This window comes from Bubalus kerabau, chromosome 1 (genome assembly GCF_029407905.1).
Source record: "Bubalus kerabau isolate K-KA32 ecotype Philippines breed swamp buffalo chromosome 1, PCC_UOA_SB_1v2, whole genome shotgun sequence".
NCBI lineage: Eukaryota > Metazoa > Chordata > Mammalia > Artiodactyla > Bovidae > Bubalus > Bubalus kerabau.
Genome location: NC_073624.1, coordinates 248,654,071 through 248,669,115, shown reverse-complemented (window position 1 = coordinate 248,669,115; position 15,045 = coordinate 248,654,071). Strand labels below are relative to the sequence as shown.

The 15,045-nt window shown below is 39.8% G+C and overlaps 1 protein-coding gene and 1 long non-coding RNA gene across 3 annotated transcripts in view; one reads left to right on the top strand and one right to left on the bottom strand.

The window, feature by feature from the left end:
- The window catches only part of LOC129638150 (uncharacterized), a 28,073-nt gene extending 20,275 nt beyond the window's left edge, over window positions 1-7,798 (top strand). Inside the window, exons 2-3 of the long non-coding RNA XR_008707714.1 lie at window positions 5,842-5,992; window positions 7,595-7,798. This is a non-coding gene — a long non-coding RNA (uncharacterized LOC129638150). The remainder of the gene's footprint in view (window positions 1-5,841; window positions 5,993-7,594) is intronic.
- LOC129638082 (teneurin-2-like) overlaps window positions 1-15,045 on the bottom strand; it is an 810,988-nt gene that overhangs the window by 213,853 nt on the left and 582,090 nt on the right. The window lies entirely within an intron of this gene.

Below are 15,045 nucleotides of genomic sequence, written 5' to 3'. Positions count from 1 at the left end.
GAAATACTCCAGTCATCTGTATCTACTTGTTTGACACGAACAAGAATGTGAGCCCTTAGTAGGTGGGTGCCTGGGTGCTGCAGGAAGCTCTGGGACTGAGCATACCCAAACCGTGTGGTCAGCAGTGCTCTGCTGTGGTCTACACATGCACCACAGTGATGGATGCCCGTATCTGCCAAGAGCTGGGCGAAACATCAGATACATATGCATCACTCAGGTGAGGCTAGATTCTCCAGAGAGTTCATTTCTACATGAGTACAACTCGTGAAATAAATACATGAGGCAGGAAATAATTTTCATTTTAACTTCAACCCCATTTAAAACTCATTCATCTTTTATTCTATGGCACCAAAAGGATGGACCAAAGAGGGGTATGGATCATAGTGGAATTTTCTTTTTGGAATTTTTTTGTTATGATAAATGTATCATTTCCTCCATACAGACACATCGATATGGGCAAGTAAAACTTTCAGTTAGCATAGCTGCTACTGTGAACAGCAATAACAGCCAGTATTTATTAAGTATTTAATATGGTCTACACACCATGCTGAGTGTGTTACACAGACCTTCATTTATTCCTCTCAACAACACTGTGAGGACGGCACTGCTACCCTTTATTTTACAAAGAGAGAAAGAGAAGTTCAGGGAGTTGATGTAACTCACCCAGGATAAGAGACCACCCATAAATGGTTGGGCTATGAACATTGGAGGGGCCTCCCAGGTGGCACAGTGGTAAAAAATCTGCCTGCCAAATCAGGAGATGCGAGAGGCGCAAGTTTGATCCCTGGGTTGGGAAGATCCCTTGCAGTAAGAAGAGCCAACTGACTCCAATATTTCCTTGCCTGGAAAATCTCATGGACAGAGGAGCCTGGCAGGCTACAGTCCATAAGGGTTGCAAAGAGTCAGGCACAACTGAGTGACTGAGTACATACAAACACGAACATAGGAAGTCTGACCGTGGCGGCTACAAAATATAACATGCCTATTACTTGCTCATGTTTAATGATGGATATTTACCGTGAAGCATAACCTTGACATGGATTTTATTTCCATGTTTTCCTTTCCCCAACTACTATCACCCCATTTTAGAGATGAGAAAACTGAAGCATAAAGAATTAAGATGGATTGCCCTGACTCAGGCTGCCAAGGAGGGAAGAGATCTGCAATTTATACCTAAGTCTTCTGACTTCAAAGAAAGCACTATATTCCTCTGCACAGACACTTCCATGCTCAAGTTTAATTTAATGCTATTATTAAACACAGGCAGCCTTTTCAAATATCCATGCACGTTGATAGTACACTTAACTACGGTCAAGTCCTTGTGCTAACTGCTACAATTGAATGCAAAGAAGTTCCCTCTGTCAGTAGTCTTAAAAGGAAGCTAGGCAAACAAAGCACAAAGGTTCATGAAAAATTGCAAGTTTTAAAAAATATTCAGAACATGTCAGAAGCGAGGATGTGATTATGTCAATGGAGAAGAGAATTCACAGGGTGAAGACATCCCTGGGGACTTGTCCAACTGCAAGTTTCCAGAATGAAGCTAATGCCAACCTTAAAAGAGGAGACTTTCAAAAAGTGAAAAAGGAAAAAAAAAAAAGAATATATGAACAGAATATGGAGAAAGACGTGTGGACAACTTTACCAAAGACAGCTGGCGAATGCAGAGGGTACTTAGTGCAAACCACAGAGTCCAAATTCCAGGCAGAGTTTGGACTGTATTTTGTAAATGAAGACGTTTGACCTCAAGCACAACATGATGCAAAACACTGCCTGGAGACGATAAATTTTCTACACGAGATAATTACCAACAATCCAAACTTCTACACAGAAAGTAAATAAAGCTATAGCGCACACGAGAGTGGATGTGAGATTGTTGGGAACACCTATCTGGGCTCCCCCCGTCGGCATGTTTAGGCTCACAACGAAAACAGGCAGATTGATTTTCCCTGATTAAGGCTGCTTCAGTCTGGTCTGATGAGTAAATACCCAAAGCAGCCACATGCTTAGCTGCCCTCCCTCTGCAATTACTACCTTTTTTTTTTTCCCCACACTTCAAATTTGCAGGTCTAAATTTGTAATTCTTCACTTGTCAGAGTAAGCAAACCTATCAGACACTTGATCTTGTAATTCCCCCCAACCCCACCCTTCTAAGAGGGACATTCACTCCCTCATTTTTCATTTATTCAAGTATGTTTACTGAATACCTACTACAAAGCTCCAGGCCAGGTAGGCTTTGCAGAAGCAAAAATAAAATATCATCTCAGTCTTCAAAGTGCTCTTCTGTGCCCGAGGTACACAGAAGAGGGGGCGGTCAGGATATGCTGGCCAAATGCTATAAATAGTCTTCCATACAGGGCGCTATGTGATCACACATCGGAAAGCCTTAATGCTGCCTGGTGCATCCGAGCATGCCTTCCAGAGCAAGGCACTTTTAAACTGAGGTGTGAGGGGATGGAATGAACTGGGAGATTGGGATTGACATATATACATTACTATGCATAAAAGAGATAACTAATGAGAACTTACTCTAGCACAGGGAACTCTACTCAGTGCTCTGTGGTGACCTGAGTAGAAAGGAAATTCAAAAAACAGGGGCTGTGTGTATACGTATGGCTGGTTCAGTGTGCTCTACAGTAGAAACTAATACCACATTGCAAAACAACTCTACTCTAGTAACATTTTTTTTTAAAGAAGCATGTATGAATAACTAGCTTCCTTCTGTCAATAGATATTAAAAAGATTAGCAAACATGAAAACAATGCCACTCTTCTCACTAAATTTTTTAATTAAAATCTTGTTTACATTTTAAAAAACTATAAATAAATAAACTGAGATGTGAGGAATAAGGAGCTATTCTTCAGGGGGCCAAGGAGGGAAAAGACACTCCTAGCAGAGGCTGAAGAATGTCCACATGCTTAGGAATCAGGATAAGTGCCATAGTTGTCCAGAAGGGAGTTTAGGATAGGGGAAGGATCGAGAGGGCCTCGATAGTGCACAGTGTTTGAATCTGACTTGGTGACTGCATTTGTGGGAGCATAGCAGGAGACCTAAGGAGTGAATGAACAGCAACTGAATAAAAGTCATGTACATCTCAAAGTTAATTAAAAAGATAATCTAATTTTATCTTGGTGATGCCATCCAACCTTCTCATCCTTTGTTGTTTCCTTTTTTTCTGCCTTCAATTATCCTAGCATCAGGGTCTTTTCTGACTCAATGGACATGAGTTTGAGTGGACTGCGGGAGATGGTAAAGGACAGGGAAGCCTGGCGTGCTGCAGTCCATGGGGTCACAAAGAATTGGACATGACTGAGCGACTGAACAACAACAAAAATTTTATCTAGTGAACCTATCTACAGTCTTAAGTAACTGGAGACACCATGATTTGTCAGAATTTGTAGGTAAACTTGCTGATCCTCCCCAAAAGTATCCCTTTGTCTTCTCCCAGGACTGAGTCAATGATGTCAGCTAAAGAATCATCATTAAACCCCCCTAGATGTTAACTCTTTGACAACTTCCCAGCCAAGCGTTTCACTGAGACAGTCATCCATGTGGCCACAGTTTGAAAGGGAAGGGATGATGAGGAAGGTTTGGTCTTGCCCACTGTAGGAATTTTAGGAAAAACAGGTCATGTTTTTGGTTAATCTTGAAAGTGAAAGTGAAAGCGAAGTCTCTCAGTGGTGTCCCACTCTTTGCGACCCCATGGACTGTAGCCTACCAGGCTCCTCCGTCCATGGGATTTTCTAGGCAAGAATACTGGAGTGGGTTGCCATTTCCTTCTCCAGGGGATCTTCCCAACCTAGGGATTGAACCCGGGTCTCTCACAATGTAGGAAGATGCTTTACCATCTGAGCCAATGCTTTGCTGCTGCTGCTGCTAAGTCGCTTCAGTCGTGTCCGACTCTGTGTGACCCCATAGACGGCAGCCCACCAGGCTCCCCTGTCCCTGGGATTCTCCAGGCAAGAACATTGGAGTGGGTTGCCATTTCCTTCTCCAATGCATGAAAGTGAAAAGTGAAAGTGAAGTAGTATCCGACTCTTCGCGACCCCATGGACTGCAGCCTACCAGGCTTCTCCGTCCATGGGATTTTCCAGGCAAGAGTACTGGAGTGGGTTGCCATTGCCTTCTCCGTAACCAATGCTTTACCATCTGGTTAATCTTGCTATGCTATGCTAAGTCACTTCAGTCGTGTCTGACTCTGTGCGACCCCATAGACGGCAGCCCACCAGGCTCCCCCGTCCCTGGGATTCTCCAGGCAAGAACACTGGAGTGGGTTGCCATTGCCTTCTCCAATGCATGAAAGTGAAAAGTGAAAGTAAGTCGCTCAGTCATGTCTGACTCTTAGCGACCCCATGGATTGCAGCCTAACAGGCTCCTCCGTCCATGGGATTTTCCAAGCAAGAGTACTGGAGTGGGGTGCCATTGTCTTACCCATCCTAAACACATGTCTAAATTGATCATGCAGCAGTGAGGACAAATTACCTTTGGTAATACTGGGAAATATCCACTCCCTGACTCTGAATCCTGGTGTCCCACACCTCCAGAAGAATTATCAGAGAGGAATGATCTAATACTGAGAATAAACAATGTGGGTATTTAACGATCAGTAATAAAGTGGCAACAGAAAATAATGGACACCAGATATGAATGCCACCTCTATACTCACTGTTCTATGTGTTATGTAAAGCATATTAGATTCTGGCAGAAAGTTTATATGGAGCTGAAAATTTATATGGAGGTGTGTTTTAAATAACTTTTCTTACAGGTGACCCAAGTTAACTAGACACATATTTGGGACTTAAAAAATTAAAACTATAGTAAACCTCCCTTTAAAGAACATCATCACAAGCTTAATTTTGCCCAAAGCTCTTAACAATATTATGAGGCAGAAAGGACAAAGATTTTCATGTCCAGCCTACCTGAACAGACAGATAACAGATAGAACTTTCCAAGGACAGGTTATAAAATTGGCAGAGGTGAAATAAGTGTCAGGGACCAGGAAACCAAATATCAGGGGACTTACTCTCAGCTTCAATATGAAGACTGAAAAAATAGAGAATCTGATTCAGTCTTTTCTACGTGAAAGTGTGTTTGCATTTGGTGTGTGCATGTTAGAACAAAACTTTGTAAACATCATCTTTCCTGTGGCCATGGAATTAATACTTAACAATAATAATAATGGAACAGCAATAGCTTTGATTTGCTATTTGAATGATCACTTACAAAATGTTTCACTATTCATTATCTAACTTGAACTTCCTTTCGATATTATGAAATTGGTAGATGATAAAGCGATATTCAGAAATTTTATTCAGGATTTTGCAGGAAGCAAATGGCAGAGAGAGTTAGAAATTCTGGTAGTTCAATTTGTAGCCCAATGATAGCAACAAAAGCTCAAGAAAATTCCCAAATTCTCCCAAACTGTTAGAATATATCCCTCCCTTGAACAGTATTTATATATGTCTGGATGTACAGCCACACTCAGTTTTTTAATCACTAGCATGGTTATTTGCACATCTTACTTGTCTTACTATCTCCAGTACCGCCACAGTAAAGAAACCACTGTCATGCTCAGCATAACAATTTCAGGTATTGTGTTCACCAAACCTCTGTTTAACTTACTTTAACTTGTCATGTAGGTCTCTTGGAAAGGATAATTAATGCTCATTGGTATCTGTGTCTTTTCTTCTTTGTGATCACTCAGCCAGATTACATTCTCTGCCTCTCTTTAAGTTCATGTCAAAGATCCAGCCAATGGAGCCCAAGTAGAAATGAGGCCCCCAGTGCTGAGCAGAACCAACTAAGGAAAATCTCCCATTTATAATCCTCCCTCTTTTTTCTCAGTGACTCACCAAACAGAGAAGACCCCAAAAGATTGGAGCCACAATACAGAAGGGGCCTGGGACCTTGAACATCACCTGTGATGGGCAGAGTTCATCTCCTCCCGCCCCTTCTCCACTTCCTGCTCCCACCAACCTACAATGGACTGTGTGATGTAAGTGAAAAATAAACTCTTATGATGTTAAGCCACTGAAATTTGGAAGTTACAGCTGTTAGCCTACCCAGACTAATATAACTCTTCATTATAAGAAGTTAATATCTACAAAGAACTAATATCTTTAGACTCCAAAAGAGCACACATTGTAAAGAGATTTTAATCAGCTATTTAAAATTACTGATTCTGAGAATGCATTTGGGGGGAAACCCACAATGCTGCCCTTTCAAATAAAAACATAATCATAATTTTTATGATCAATCAAAATTCCTATCATAGAAATCTTTAGGTCTTGATAGATAAAATTCAATGAAGCACAGACTGTAATATAAGACTGGTATCGGATATCTGGGGCACACTAATAAGCAAAGTATAAATGGACAAATCTAATTTAAGTCAACCCTGCTGAGTCATTCGAGATATCTATCTACCCAAAATGAACATAATCCATTAGCATCAAAATAACAAAGTCTCCCCACCCCCCGTAAATACAGAAGGGTCTAGTTCTGCTCATGACTTTTATCAGCATGACATGTGGCTAATATTCATTTATCAAACAGTATGGGTATTGTTTTGTGCTCAAATAATTATCAGTTAATGAAGCTTTAAAAAAGAGTCTCTCACATCTAGATTGAATTATTCTTTCTATGGTGCTTACCCTCATATTCCTAAATACTGAAAATGTTCCCATAGTAAATGAGGTCAGCTTGTGTAAGCTCAGAAGCAATAGGATATTTTAGCCTTGAAGCATAATGGGAAGAATATTAGAGCACATTCATTCAATTAAAAAATGGAGTAAAATATTCCATATGTGGCTACATGCCTTTAACATCTCTAGTAAAGATACATCATAGAAATACATATGATCTCTGAGCGACTTTTATAATAAAATTTGAAGTCCCAACAATTCCATTTGATGGAAGAGAAAAAAAATTCAGAGTCTGAGAGCTGAAGTGTCTCACCTGGAGCCACACAGGAATCTACCCCTGAATGGAGAAAGACATCTTCCAGATCTCATTTTGGTGGCTGCTGGTTCCCATGCCTTTTTATTCCCATCCTGACCCTTTCACTACTGAGATGAGAGAGGTTCTTATCTCAAGCTGGAATATTTGCCAGGTAGTATGCATAGTCTTCTAGAGCTTCCCAGGTGGTGCAATAGTAAAGAATTCACCTGCCAATGCAAGAGACACGGGTTCGATTCCTGGGTTGAGAAGATTTTCTGGAGTAGGAAATGGCAACCCACTCCAGTATTCTTGCCTGGGAAATCCCATGGACAGAGGAGCTTGGCAGGCTACAGAGTTGGACACAGCTAAGCATGCATGCATGACCAGTTTTCTAATTTGGAAAAAAGGGTTTACTTTCTCTAGCACTTTCAATGCAATCACACTTGTACCCTAAACGAAGGGCCCTGGATGCACAATTGCAGAGAGTGCCTGGAAGTTCTCAGTAGGTGGAAGGCTAGGATATGAGCATCCATTTACAGAGGATTTGGGTACCATACCACTGTCTCAGCTTTCTTTCCCTCCAGGTCTCCAGAGGACTTGACTATGGAGGCTGTGTCTACTGAAACCTTCAAAACAGCTTTGTTTTGTTTTCTTATAGATACAGTAAAATAATCCAGAGACAAAAGACTTGATGGGAGGCAACAGTGATGGGAATGAATGAAGCAGCCAAATCTTCCCTGTGATGCTGGAGTTGGAGATATCATCAGGAGCATAGCCTGTGGTTACCATAATCAGAAATCCCCATGAAAAAGCTGATTTAAAAGAACTTCCAAGTTGCTGGTGAAAGTGCCAAAACCCAATACAGTGGCATGTAACAGATGGAAAAGAAAAAGCCCAGAAAGTTCACAAATGACTGATATTTTATTTCTCCATTTTATGATCCTCAAGATTTCTCTTTCCAGAATTTCTTTTTCTTTTTTTTTAAGTCATGCACAGTTCCAGTAACCTTTCACTGCAACTAAGAGGTGAATATATTCATATTGACAAGGGCAACAGGAAAGTTTAATTTGGTCAGTTTAGTTCAGTTTAGTCACTCAGTCATGTCCTGTCCAACTCTTTGTGACCCCATGGACTGAAGCACACCAGCCTTCCCTGCTAAGTCACTTCAGTCGTGTCTGACTCTGTGCGAACCCACAGACAGCAGCCCACCAGGCTCCCCCGTCCCTGGGATCCTCCAGGCAAGAATACTGGAGTGGGTTGCCATTTCCTTCTCCAATGCATGAAAGTGAAGTTGTTCAGTCGTGTCTGACTCCTAGCGAGCCCATGGACTGCAACCTACCAGGCTCCTCTGTCCATGGGATTTGTCAAGCAAGAGTACTGGAGTGGGTTGCTATTGCCTTCTCCATCATCAACTCCCGGAGCCTGCTCAAACTCATGTCCATCTAGTTGGTGATACCATCCAACCATCTCATCCTCTGTCATCCCCTTCTCCTCTCACCTTCAATCTTTCCCAGCATCAGGGTCTTTCCAATGAGTCAGTTCTTCACATCAGGTGGCCAAAATATTGAAGTTTCAGCTTCAGCACCAGTCCTTCCAATGAATATTCAGGACTGATTTCCTTTAGGATTGACTGGTTGGATCTCCTTGCAGTCCAAGGGACTCTGAAGAATCTTCTCCAACACCACAGTTCAAAAGCATCAATTCTTCGGCACTCAGCTTTCTTTACAGTCCAACTCTCACATCCATATATAACTACACAAAAAACCATAGCTTTGACTAGACAGACCTTTGTTGGCAAAGTGATGTCTCTGCTTTTTAATATGCTATTTAGGTTGGTCATAGCTTTTCTTCCAAAGAGCAAGTATCTTTTAATTTCATGGCTGCAGTCACCATCTGCAGTGATTTTGGAGCCCCCAAAAATGAAGTATCTCACTGTTCCTATGGTTTCCCCATCTATTTGCCATGAGGTGATGGGACCAGATGCCCTGATCTTCGTTTTCTAAATGTTGAGCTTTAAGCCAACTTTTTCACTCTCCTCTTTCACTTTCATCAAGAGGCTCTTTAGTTCTTCTTTGCTTTCTGCCATAAGGGTGGCGTCATCTGCATATCTGAGGTTATTGATATTTCTCCCAGCAATCTTAATTCCAGCTTGTGCTTCATTCACTCCAGCATTTCTCATGATATACTCTGCATAGAAGTTAAACAAGCAGGGTGACAATACACAGCCTTGACGTACTCCTTTCCCAATTTGGAACCAGTCTGTTGTTCCAGGTTCAGTTCTAACTGTTGCTTCTTGACCTGCATACAAATTTCTCAGGAGGCAGCTCAGGTGGTCTGGTATTCCCATTTCTTGAAGAATTATCCACAGTTTGTTGTGATCCACACAGTCGAAGGCTTTGGCATATCAATAAAGCAGAATTAGATGTTTTTATGGAATTCTCTTGCTTTTTGATAATCCATTGGATGTTGGCATGATCTCTGATTCCTCTGGCTTTTCTAAGTCCAGCTTGAACATCTGGAATTTCACAGTTCATATACTGGTTAAGCCTGGCTTGGAGAATTTTGAGCATTATTTGCTAGCCTGTGAGATGAGTGCAATTGTGCGGTAGTTTGAACATTCTTTGGCATTGCTGGTTCTTTGGGACGGGAATGAAAATTGACCTTTTCCAGTCCTATGACCACTGCTGAGTTTTCCAAATTTGCTGGCATAGCGAGTGTAGGACTTTCACAGCATCATCTTTTAGGATCTGAAATAGCTCAACTGGAATTCCATCACCTCCACTAGCTTTGTTCATAGTGATACTTCCGAAGGCCCACTTGACTTCGCATTCCAGGATGTCTGGCTCTAGGTGAGTGATCATAGCATCATGGTTATCTGGGTCATGAAGATCTTTTTTGTATTGTTCTTCTTTGTATTCTTGCCCAACTCTTCTTAATATCTTCAGCTTCTGTTAGGTCCATACCATTTCTGTTCTTTATTGTGCCCATCTTTGTATGAAATGTTCCCTTGCCTTGGTATCTCTAATTTTCTTGAAGAGATCTCTAGTCTTCCCATTCTGTTGTTTTCCTCTATTTCTTTGCATTGATTGCTGAGGAAGGCTTTCTTATCTCTCTTGGCTATTTTTTGGAACTCTGCATTCAAATGGGTATATCTTTCCTTTTCTCCTTGCTTTTAGCTTCTCTTCTTTGCTCAGCTAACTCCTGATTAAACGGTTACTATATTTTGCAAATCAAATGAGCATGCCTCTTCCTTGAAGCTCCCCACTAATGCGTATTCCAAGACAAGTCAAGAGCTTCCTATCACATTGCACCTAATTCAATTAACATACACACTCAGCCAGCAATAGATAACAATGCTTTAGCTATTTTAAAAATCACATCTGTCAACAGACTGTAATACAGCATTGGCAAGATACAGCTGAAACCTGTATTCTCTTCACATAGTTTCAACCCTCTTCTGAAATGCACTCTGCTTTCTTTATGATAGAACTGGTCATGAGTGTCAGACTTTTGGAAATCAACTTATTTTTTTCCCTTTCAATTACAAAAAAAAAAAAAATTATTTGCTTTGTTCTTTGGCTTGGGGTTCCCTACTCCAGTCCCAGAGAAATATTTCTCATACAGAAGTAAATGGGCTTTGAAGAGGTAGGAAAGACTCTATTTAAAATTCCAAATAGTGCTTTGGCTCATCCACCCAGCTCTCACAAGATTGACCATATGTGAAATTTGAATGTAGATTACAGTGTTTCAATTTAACAAGATTAAGGTGTGATTACATTGGTTATTTTGTAATTTCATAGTTTCTCCATTAAGGGAAGTCAGCATTTAAAATCAGTCACAGTTAATAGCATGCTGAAGTGGGGGAAGAACGCTGATCACTTTAAGTTACCAGCCACGTCACTTTCTTTAGTTTATATTTTCTAATCAGTTATTTCTTTAAATACATCTCTCCTATCTTCTTTACAATAATCCAAATTACACACCGGTTTACTTTCTTTCATTTCTATTTTTGCTTTCTTAAGCTAAATCTCCCCAATATTTTTAGCAGGGAATAGGACAGAAAGCATAAAACTTAAATATGTACACATATATGTGTGTACACATATACATGAATACTAAGACAATTCACTGATAGAAATTTCTGCTTACTCAGTTCCTAAGAGAAGCGGGTGTCATGGAGTCATTCACACCCTGGCTCCTGCTGAATGCTGGTGTCCCACAAGATATGAGTTTAACTGAAAGAAGTAAATCATGGTCAAACACTAATAAGAAATGCCCCATGCTGTAACAGTTTCTTAGAGAGTCACAGTGCCTATCTGCATATTAAAGTCTCTCACATGTCCCATACGAAGGAAACATGTTCAACTTTCTTTCAATAATTGTATAATATCCATGATTTATTTGATCATAGATTTTTAAAAAATTCTTGGAACATCTACTAAGATATATCAAGACACTAGTGTCCAAGGAACACAGTTTAGAAAAGTCAATTAGGGTTGAAAATGCATGGGTTTTATGATGTACTTTCAAATTTCTAGCTTTGATACTTGCTAGCCGTGTGACTCTGGAGAAGCTTCTTCATGTCTCTGAGCCTCCTTTCAAGTTTGCATTCCAACCAATATTTATTGAGCATCTGTGGTGTTCCAGGTCCTGGGATAACTAGACACAGTAAACAAAACAGACATACCCCACACTCAGGGTCAGGTAGAAGATAGACAATAAACAAATACATGAATACTAGAGTGTTGGTAAGTGCCAGAAAGGAAAAAGAGTAAGTAAAGGAGATAATTATTACAGGGAAAAGCTAATGTAGATGGAATGGGCAGGCAAGTTCTCCTAAGAAAGTAACAATTAAGTTGAGGTCTGAATAAGATGTAAGATCTAGCTAAACAAAATGTGCCAGTAAAATATTCTAGAAAGAGGAAAAGGCAAATAAAAAGGTCCCCAAACCAACCTAAACATGGCTAAGCTACAGCCTCCTGCAATGTATTGGATGAGTTTGATAGACCTAAGCAGTAGCTTCAATATGGCTGGAGCTCAGTGATTGGGAGTGGGCAGGGGGATGATCCAAAACAAGACAACATGCAAGGGGTCAATCCTTGGCTCTGTTGACCAACACTTCCAAGAAGGAGTCTGGGCTTCCTTCTAAGTGCAAAGGATGCTAGAGTGGTATTACCAGACTTAAGTTTTCTAAAAAGATCATACACAGGAACTAGATCAGTTAGAAGGTTATTTCTTGGTGAGAAAAAATTTCATATTCTTCACCTGCAAAACTAAGGTGTTAACTCTTCACTGATATTGTAGAAAAGATTTAAAACCTGCACAAGAGTGTGGCACAGAAAAGGTGCCAAAATAGCACTTCCTGCTTTCCTTTCTTTCCTGAGACATGGCGCCCGCCCATCAAGAGAATGCCGTCAGTCTGCACTGGCCTTCTTCCTCCCAATCTTGTACATTTCATCCAGCTTTCTGAATTATAACCTCTTGAGACTTTTTGAATCTCAAATGGGTCACACCATGAGTATTTGCAGAGAGAAAGCCTTCCCTTGTCTATCTTCCCTCTGCAGAAATAGATGGACAGAGCAGCACCAACCTTTTGTATAATTCAGAATTCCATTACAGGGCACAGTGTCACTGTGGCAATACTTGGGTTCAGATGGGCTTGACTATCCGAGTAGAACTGCAAGATGGGTAGCAGAAAGACCAAAAATTCACTGAACACTTACAAAGTACCTTCTAGAAATTTCTGATGCTGGCTATTTGGATAGTTTGCCTTTTATAAAGTCAGAATCATTGCTTTAAAAACAAATAAATGACCATTTATTGCAAGGGCAGTTAAAGGATACAAGGGGAAATTGTGGACTAAAATGGACTTAAAAATAGTCCCCCAAAATGACATCTACAAATATTTACATCCTTGGTGATAAGTAAACATTAAGAAGTGATAATATAAAATTAGATCAGATTTTGAGGGATGGCAGGGGTTTATGATGAGTGTGACATGCACAGCACTTATGGGTAGGGTGACATGCACTGACAAAGTTCTACTTCTTGGCTTGAGTGGTGGTTAAAATGATCAGTTCAGTTCAGTCGCTCAATCATGTCCAACTCTTTGTGATCCCATGGACTATAGCACGCCTGGCTTCCCTGTGCATCACCAACTCCCAGAGCTTGCTCGAACTCATGTCCATCGAGTTGGTGATGCCATTCAACCATCTCATCCTCTGTCGTCCCCTTCTCCTCCCGCCTTCAATCTTTCCCAGCATCAGGGTCTTTGCCAATGAGTCAGTTCTTCCCATCAGGTGGCCAAAGTATTGGAGTTACAATGATACTGCCTTATAGTAACTTCCTAAGTTCTATATTTGTTTCATTCCATCTGTGTCTGTGTTTTATTTTAGAATAAAATGATTAACACATGAGGAAGAAATTAAGAGCAAATAAGTAATACATTTTACATATCTGTTATTTCAGTAAAGCAATGCCACAAATTTCAAAGTCAAAAAAAACTTGAACAAAATGACTTTGATTTGTCCTGTGATAGGGAAAAAAAATAGAAAATGAGAATAATGATAATGTGGTGTTTTTCTGCTGAATTTTCTCTCTTTTCTGATTATATCAGTATATCATAAATGACTAATTAAACTGTTATTTCATTACAGAGTTCAATTAATTTATATGTCACTTAGCAGCCCCCATATCTTGATATTGTAAGACAAAGCTATTAATTAAATGAACAACAGGAAGGTATTCCTGTTGATAAAACTTTTAGTTAGATATATAAAAATCTTACCTTCCAAACCAATTGGACAATTAATTTTATAATTCTTTTCTTAACTTCTAAGTATTAATTCTATAATACAGATGATGGGCTTTAATATGATAATAAGTAATTAACAATTACAGCCCTTTGTGGTCATATAAATATGACCACATATTTTCCAAACCAGACATCAGAAGGCAAAATACAAGTCTAAAAGTCTTTACTGACTGCAAAAGATCACTCACCTGTAGATTTTTTCCACATTCCTTTATTATCTTTGGTTATTTATGTATAAACTGTTTTCATACCTTCATTATTTAAAAATTTGGTAGTAGTTGGGATGTTTCATATTTTAGTACTCTATGAAAAATGTAAATCATTACCTGGTAAGTAGGAAAGGAGTTCATTCTAAATGAAGGGCTTTTCCAGCCTAAATGCCCATCGACAGAGGAATGGATAGAGAAGATATGGTACATATATACAATGAAGTATATATATACAAATATACAATGTACATATATACAATGAAGTATTACTCAGCCATAAAAAAGAGTGAGATTGTGCCATTTGCAGAGACACAGACGGACCTAGAGACTGTCATACAGAGTGACAGAAGGAGAAAAACAAATATTATATATTAACACATATATGCGGAATCTTGAAAAATGGTACAGATGAACTTATCTGCAAAGCAGAAATAGAGACACAGATGTAGAGAACAAATGTGTGGATACCAAGGAGGGAAGTGGAGGGACGGTATGGACTGAGACACTGGGATTAATATATATACACTACTATGTATAAAACAGATAACTAATGAGAATCTACTGTCTAGCACAGGGACCTCTACTCAATGCTCTATGGTGACCTAAGTGGCAAGGAAAACCAAAAAATAGGGGATATGTACATGTAGAGCTGATTCACTTTGCTGTACAGTAGAAACTAACAGGACATTGTAAAGCAACTATACTCCAGTAAAAAATAAATAAAATATACAAGTACTTCTCAATAAAAAAAAAAAACACCCCTCATTCCACTTTTATTTATTCTATCTTGAAATCATGTGGTAGCTTTTTGTCTTCAAGGGAAGAGAGGCCTTTTGAAACCTATATACTGGAGAACAATAGCAGGATGGAAGACTTTCTTTGTATAAGGTAGATGGAAGCACAGATGTGACTATATAAGATATTTTCTCCACTATAACTACCGCACAATTGCACTCATCTCACACGCTAGTAAAGTAATGCTCAAAATTCTCCAAGCCAGGCTTCAGCAATATGTGAACCGTGAACTTCCTGATGTTCAAACTGGTTTTAGAAAAGGCAGAGGAACCAGAGATCAAATTGCCAACA